Source organism: Cyprinodon tularosa, unplaced genomic scaffold (genome assembly GCF_016077235.1).
Source record: "Cyprinodon tularosa strain WSP-4 unplaced genomic scaffold, ASM1607723v1 ctg614, whole genome shotgun sequence".
Classification (NCBI taxonomy): Eukaryota; Metazoa; Chordata; class Actinopteri; order Cyprinodontiformes; family Cyprinodontidae; genus Cyprinodon; species Cyprinodon tularosa.
Window position 1 is genome coordinate 1 of NW_024039357.1, and position 8,206 is coordinate 8,206.

Here is an 8,206-nt window from a genome sequence, read left to right on the forward strand (position 1 = left end):
TGGGGTTTGGGGCCAAACTGTCGGAAAACCGTAAATGCCACCAGAGGGGTTACATTTCCGAATCCTGACAAAAACCCCTACGTTTTGTGTAAAAATTTATCTAGATAGGGTAAAAAATGAGCGAGTGAGTTGAAGCTGTTCGGCATGAGTGAAATGTTTGAAAACGCTAGAGTGGCACACTCTAGCAGCTGAACATTCCGTCCATAGACTTCCATTATAAATTTGAAAATCTTTAAATTTTCTTTTAAAGTTTGAAGCTTCACTGAAGCAAAACTGTAAAAGTTAGCAGAAAGCCGAGTTAAACAGTAATAGCAGAAATATACGGAAACATTTTAAAAGTTGAATGGTGTTTCTAGCTGAAAGTATGCTGAAGTAGTTAAAGGTCAAAGATGCTGAAGGTTTAGCTGAATTTTGCTGAAATCTAAGAATTCTACATGCATTTCAATGGGACAAAAAAAACGCAGAAAAAGCTGAATATGGCGAAAACTACAAAAAATATCTTTACCAAAAGACATAGCAAAATTCTCCTGAACAAGCTGAACGTTTTGATACCAAAATTGTTGAAATCAGTTGAAAACTGCGGGACTAGTTAGAGTCAGAAAAATTACAAGTGAAAAACAATAAGTGGGAATGCATAAGCATTCCCACTTGATAATAATAAAGAGAAACAGAAAAACAATAAGTGGGAATGCATAAGCATTCCCACTTGATAATAAAGAGAAACAGAAAAACAATAAGTGGGAATGCATAAGCATTCCCTTTAGCTTTCAGAACTGCTTCAATTCTTCGTGGCATAGATTCAACAAGGTGCTGGAAGCATTCCTCAGGGAGTTTGGTCCATATTGACATGATGGCATCACACAGTTGCCGCAGATTTGTCGGCTGCACATCCATGATGCGAATCTCCCGTTCCACCATATCCCAAAGATGCTCTATTGGATTGAGATCTGGTGACTGTGGAGGCTATTTGAGTACAGTGAACTCATTGTCATGTTCAAGAAACCAGTCTGAGATGATTCCAGCTTTATGACATGGCGCATTATCCTGCTGAAAGTAGCCATCAGAAGTTGGGTACATTGTGCTCATAAAGGGATGGACATGGTCAGCAACAATACTCAGGTAGGCTGTGGCATTGCAACGATGCTCAATTGGTACCAAGGGGCCCAAAGAGTGCCAAGAAAATATTCCCCACACCATGACACCACCACCACCAGCCTGAACCGTTGATACAAGGCAGGATGGATCCATGCTTTCATGTTGTAGATGCCAAATTCTGACCCTACCATCCGAATGTCGCAGCAGAAATCGAGACTCATCAGACCAGGCAACATTTTTCCAATCTTCTATTGTCCAATTTCGATGAGCTTGTGCAAATTGTAGCCTCAGTTTCCTGTTCTTAGCTGAAAGGAGTGGCACTCGGTGTGGTCTTCTGCTGCTGTAGCCCATCTGCCTCAAAGTTCGACGTACTATGGGTTCAGAGATGCTCTTCTGCCCACCTTGGTTGTAACGGGTGCTTATTTGAGTCACTGTTGCCCTTCTATCAGCTCGAACCAGTCTGGCCATTCTCCTCTGACCTCTGGCATCAACAAGGCATTTCCACCCACAGAACTGCCGCTCACTGGATGTTTTTTCTTTTTTGGACCATTCTCTGTAAACCCTAGAGATGGTTGTCCCAGTAGATCAGCAGTTTCTGAAATACTCAGACCAGCCCTTCTGGCACCAACAATCATGCCACGTTCAAAGCCATGTGATTGGCTGCTTAGAAATTAAGTGTTAACGAGCAGTTGGACAGGTGTACCTAATAAAGTGGCCGGTGAGTGTAGAGTGGGTACGGAAAGTATTCAGGCCCCTTTAAATGTTTCACTCTTTTTTATTGCAGCCATTTGCTCAAATCAAAAATGTTATTTTATCTATAATTAATGTACACACAGCACCCGATCTTGACAAAAAAAAAGACACACACATTTTTGCAAATTTATTAAAAAAGAAAAACTGAAATATCAAATGGTCATAAATAATCAGACCCTTTGCTTTGATGCTCATATTTAACTCAAATGCTGTCCATGTCTGATCCTCCTTGAGATGGTTTTGCTCCTTCATTGGAATCCAGCTGTGTTTTATTAAACTGCTTGGACTTGATCAGGAAAGGTAGACACCTGACTATACAGGTAAAAGCCAGTAAATTAGAATATTTTGAAAAACTTGATTTATTTCAGTAATTGCATTCAAAAGGTGTAACTTGTACATTATATTTATTCACTGCACACAGACTGATGCATTCAAATGTTTATTTCATTTAATTTTAATGATTTGAAGTGGCAACAAATGAAAATCCAAAATTCCGTGTGTCACAAAATTAGAATATTACTTAAAGCTACAGTGTGTAACCTTTAGCGACATCTAGCGGTCAGACTGCAGACTGCAGCAACATGAACATCTCCCCGCCACCGCTTCTCCCCCCCAACAGTACGGCGAGCGTTACGGGACAAAATATCTTCCACGACGTCCGCATCACCTACCTTCTCAAGAAATGAGGTTTGTTTACATAGATAATTTTACAGAGAGTATTTCATTAGTCTGTGTAGGGTATAGATTTCATGTAGACTTAAGATAATAAATATACCCTTTATTTTTTCTACATCGTTGTGACGTTTTGGCGATCTCGCAATCGCTAGTTTGTTGGCTCTGCGCTGCCGTAGCGCTAAGATGTCTGCCTCCATGGCTGCGAGACCCGCTCCTATGTAATTATAAATAACAGATTCTAAGGCAACGCAAATATTAAGGTTAAGAGGCTGAGCTCGTAGATGATGATAAATAACATAGTTATGTATAATATATTACATTTCTGACTGTATATCCCTTTAATTATTACATTATAGCTTTAAGGCTAATACAAAAAAGGGATTTTATTTTAGAAATGTTGGCCAACTGAAAAGTATGAAAATGAAAAATATGAGCATGTACAATACTCAATACTTGGTTGGAGCTCCTTTTGCCTTAATTACTGCAGTAACGCGGCGTGGCATGGAGTCGATGAGTTTCTGCCACTGCTCAGGTGTTATGAGAGCCCAGGTTGCTCTGATAGTGGCCTTCAACTCTTCTGTGTTTTTGGGTCTGGCATTCTGCATCTTCCTTTTCACAATACCCCACAGATTTTCTATGGGGCTAAGGTCAGGGGAGTTTGCTGGCCAATTTAGAACAGAGATACCATGGTCCGTAAACCAGGCACGGGTAGATTTTGCGCTGTGTGCAGGCGCCAAGTCCTGTTGGAACCTGAAATCTCCATCTCCATAGAGCAGGTCAGCAGCAGGAGGCATGAAGTGCTCTAAAACTTGCTGGTAGACGGCTGTGTTGACCCTGGATCTCAGGAAACAGAGTGGACCGACACCAGCAGATGACATGGCACCCCAAACCATCACTGATGGTGGAAACTTTACACTAGACTTCAGGCAACGTGGATCCTGTGCCTCTCCTGTCTTCCTCCAGACTCTGGGACCTCGATTTCCAAAGGAAATGCAAAATTTGCTTTCGTCAGAAAACATGACTTTGGACCACTCAGCAGCAGTCCAGCTCTTTTTTTCATTAGCCCAGGTGAGACGCTTTTCGCGCTGTTTCTTGGTCAACAGTGGCTTGACACGAGGTATGCGGCAGTTGAAACCCATGTCTTTCAAGCGTCTCTTGGTGGTGGATCTTGAAGCACTGACTCCAGCAGCTGTCCACTCCTTGTGAATGTTTTCTTTTCACAATCTTGACTAGGGCGCAGTGAGCCCTATCGCTTGCACACTTTTTCTGACCACAGTTTTTCCTTCCCTTTGCCTCTCTATTAATGTGTTTGGACACAGAGCTCTGAGAACAGCCAGCCTCTTCAGCAATAACCTTTTGTGTCTTTCCCTCCTTGTGCAATGTGTCGATGGTCGCCTTTTGGACAGCTGTCAAATCTGAAGTCTTCCCCATGTTTGTGTAGGCTTCAGAACTGGACTGAGAGACCATTTAAAGCCCTTTGCAGGTGTTTTGAGTTAATCAGCTGATTAGTTTGTGGCACCAGGTGTCTTCAAAATTTAACCCTTACACGATATTCTAATTTTGTGACACACGGAATTTTGGATTTTCATTTGTTGCCACTTCAAATCATCAAAATTAAATGAAATATACATTTGAATGCATCAGTCTATGTGCAATGTTACACCTTTTGAATGCAATTACTGTAATAAATCAAGTTTTTCAAAATATTCTAATTTACTGGCTTTTACCTGTATAAGACCTTACAGCTCACAGTGCATGTCAGAGCAAATGAGAATCATGAGGTCAAAGAAACTAATTACAAACATGAAAACTGCTAACATCTCCTTCCAGGCACCAGGAACAGTAATGTAAACCCCTCAAGAGACGACCGAGCCAGAGGTTTCTGTTGCTGCGGATTTCCAGTGACAGAGCTCCGGCAGTGTGCAGAGGTTTTGTCCTGGTTCAACAGTGAAATACTAATTTAAGGCAGGATTGTAATCTTGATGAACTGACTGCACAGATGAAGTTTTAAGATGTACTTTCTCACTTTCAATTCAATTCAATTCAGTTTATTTATATAGCGCCAAATTCACAACACATGTCATCTCAAGGCACTTTACAGTTCAACCAGATCATACAGTCAAATTGATACAAAGTTTTCTATCTAAGGAAAACCAGTTGATTGCATTGACTCATTGACTCAAATACAATCCCCCACACTAAGCATGCTTGTAGCGACAGTGGAGAGGAAAAACTCCCTTTTAACAGGAAGAAACCTCCAGCAGAACCAGGCTCAGTGTGAGCGGCCATCTGCCGAGGCCGACTGGGGTTAAAGGAGACAGAAGCAGAGATACAAAAAGCAGCTGTAAAAGGCGGCCCCGTCCAGGAAACACACAGCCAGGCAGACGAGCTCCAAGGCAGCTCCCATGCCAGAGGACGAAGAGAGCACATCCACTCAGTCACGGTCAGAGAAACAGGACCACACTGGAAAACAGGCCGATCTCCAACATCTATTAACAAGGGTGTTGATAGAAGCAGCACAGCTGATATTTTTTTTCCAGGATGACGTCACAGCCAAACAGGAACAGACGAGGCAAAGCTACTCTGAGGAAAAGCAGAGAGAGCAGAAGGTTAGAGATTGAACTAACAGATTCTGCAGAATAGGAGAACAGAGAGAGAATGAAGCAGAATGATGAAATGGGGGTCCCTATGTCCTCCAAAAGTCTAAGCCTATAGCAGCATAACTATAGAGATAGCTCAGGATAACCTGAGCCACCCTAACTATAAGCTTTATCAAAAATGAAAGTTTTAAGCCTAGCCTTAAAAGTAGACAGGGTGTCTGCCTCACGGACTAAAACTGGTAGTTGGTTCCACAGGAGAGGAGCCTGATAACTAAAAGATCTGCCTCCCATTCTACTTTTAGAAATTCTAGGAACCACTAGTAAACCTGCAGATTGAGAGCGAAGTGCTCTGTTAGGAACATAAGGAACAATCAGATCTCTGATATAAGATGGAGCTTGGCCATTTAAGGCTTTATATGTGAGAAGGAGGATTTTAAATTCTATTCTTGATTTAACAGGAAGCCAATGAAGAGAAGCCAGGATAGGAGAGATATGATCTCTCTTTTTCATTTTCATTAGAACTCTGGCTGCAGCATTTTGGATCAGCTGAAGGCTTTTAACTACAGTTTGTGGACTTCCTGATAGTAAAGAATTACAATAGTCCAGCCTTGAAGTAACAAATGCATGGACTAGTTTCTCAGCATCACCCCTGGACAGGAGATTTCTAATTTTTGCAATGTTCCTCAGATGAAAGAAGGAAATTCTAGAAACCTCTTTGATATGGGATTTAAATGACAGGTCCTGATCAAAAATAACACCAAGATTTTTTACTTTATTATCTGAAATCAGTTTAATCCCATCCAAATGAAGTGACTGGCTAATCAGTTTCTTTTTCAGAGACTCTGGTCCAAAGACTATAACTTCTGTTTTGTCTGCATTCAGAAGCAGAAAATTAAGAGTCATCCAGGTTTTTATGTCTTCAAGACATGCCTGTAATCTATGTAATGGGTTAGCTTCATCTGGATTTATAGACAGATATAGCTGGGTATCATCAGCATAACAGTGGAAATTAATCCCATGCTGTCTAATAATTCTACCAATTGGGAGCATGTATAAAGTAAAGAGAATTGGTCCTAGCACTGATCCCTGTGGTACTCCACAGGTAACCTTTGAGCGTGTTGAAGATCTATCATTAACATGAACAAACTGAATTCGATCAGATAGATAAGATTTAAACCAGTCTAGTGCTGTTCCTTTAATTCCAACAAAATATTCAAGTCTTTCTAAAAGAATATTATGGTCAACTGTATCAAATGCAGCACTAAGATCCAACAGGACGAGCACAGATACAAGTCCATTATCTGAGGCCATGAGAATATCATTAGTGACTTTCACCAGAGCTGTTTCAGTGCTATGATGAGCTCTAAAGCCAGACTGAAACTCTTCAAAAAGTTCATTATGGTGGAAGTGATCGCAAACTTGTTTGGCAACTACTTTCTCAAGAATTTTGGATAAGAAAGGAAGATTGGATATAGGTCTATAATTGACCAAGTCATCTGGGTCAAGAGACGGTTTCTTAAGCAGAGGTTTAATTACAGCAATCTTAAAAGCTCTAGGTACATATCCCTGTAACAGAGATAGATTAATCACATCTAAAATGGAGGAGGAGATCAAAGGGAATACCTCCTTAAATAACCTGGTTGGAACTGGATCTAACATACAAGTTGAAGGCTTAGATGAAGACAATAATTTTGCTAATTCAGAGAGTTCAACTGGATCAAAGCAGTCTAAACCCAGTTCAGATTCCATGACTACCTCAGGTACAATCGCGGATAGAGGAGTGCTTATGATCTTATTTTTAATAAGATCAATCTTATTTATAAAGAATCCCATAAAATCATTGCTGCTAAGAGCAGGTGGAATGGACGGTTCAACAGAGCTATGGCTCTGGGTGAGTTTGGCAACTGTATTAAAAAGAAATCTAGGATTATTCTTATTCTCCTCTATTAATGAGGAGAAGTATGCTGCTCTTGCTTTACAAAGGGTCCTCTTATACAGCAGTAAACCATTTTTCCAGACTAGGAAGGACTCTCGCAGGCCTGTGGAGCGATATTTTCTCTCCAGTTTCCTAGCATTTTGCTTCAAAGTACGCAGCTCTGCATTAAACCAAGGAGCAAGCTTTCTATTTTTAACGGTTTTCATTTTCAAAGGAGCTGCGTTGTCTAAGGCAATACGCAGAGAACTAGCAACCCCATCAACAAAATCATCAACCTGTGAAGGGGAATAAGCTAAGCTTTTGCACTCTGCAGCACTGCTCAGTGACACAGAGCAGAGAGAAAGTGAAGCAGATTCTTTAAAATTTATAACTGCACTATCTGATAAAGATCTACTAAAATTGAACCTTCTTTTGGGGGAGGAGAACTCTGTTAAAGTAATCCTGAAGGTTATTAGAAAGTGGTCAGAGAGGACAGGGTTGTGAGGAAATACTGTTATTTCTTCACATTCTATGCCGTATGTCAGCACAAGATCCAAAGTATGAAGATGAGAATGCGTGGGACTATTCACATTTTGAACAAAGCCAATAGTGTCTAAGATAGCATTAAAGGCTGCTCTTAAGCTATCGCCTTCAATGTCAGCATGGATGTTAAAATCTCCCACTATGATGACCCTGTCAGTATTTAATACCAAATCAGAAAGGAACTCTGAAAACTCATCTAAAAATTCAGAGTAAGGACCTGGTGGACGATACAAAGTTACAAAAAGAAGAGGTTTTCTTGCCTTGAAATTTGGATCAGGGAAATTAAGGGTTAAATGTTCAAAAGAGTTGTAGGAATTAATTGTTTTGGGAGTAATCAGTAAGTCAGACTGGAAGATTGTTGCTACTCCTCCTCCTCGCCCAGAACTTCTGGGGATGTGAAAATTTAAATAGCTTGAAGGAGTTGCCTCATTTATGCTCACATAATCCTCTTGCTGCAGCCAGGTTTCTGTAAGGCAAAACAAGTCAATGTGATTATCACAAATCAAGTCATTAACTAGTAGACTTTTAGAGGAAAGCGATCTTATGTTAAACAGACCGCATTTAATTGTTTTAACTTTTTCCCCAATTGGAGTTATTTTGATTTTAATTAGATTATCATGATTTA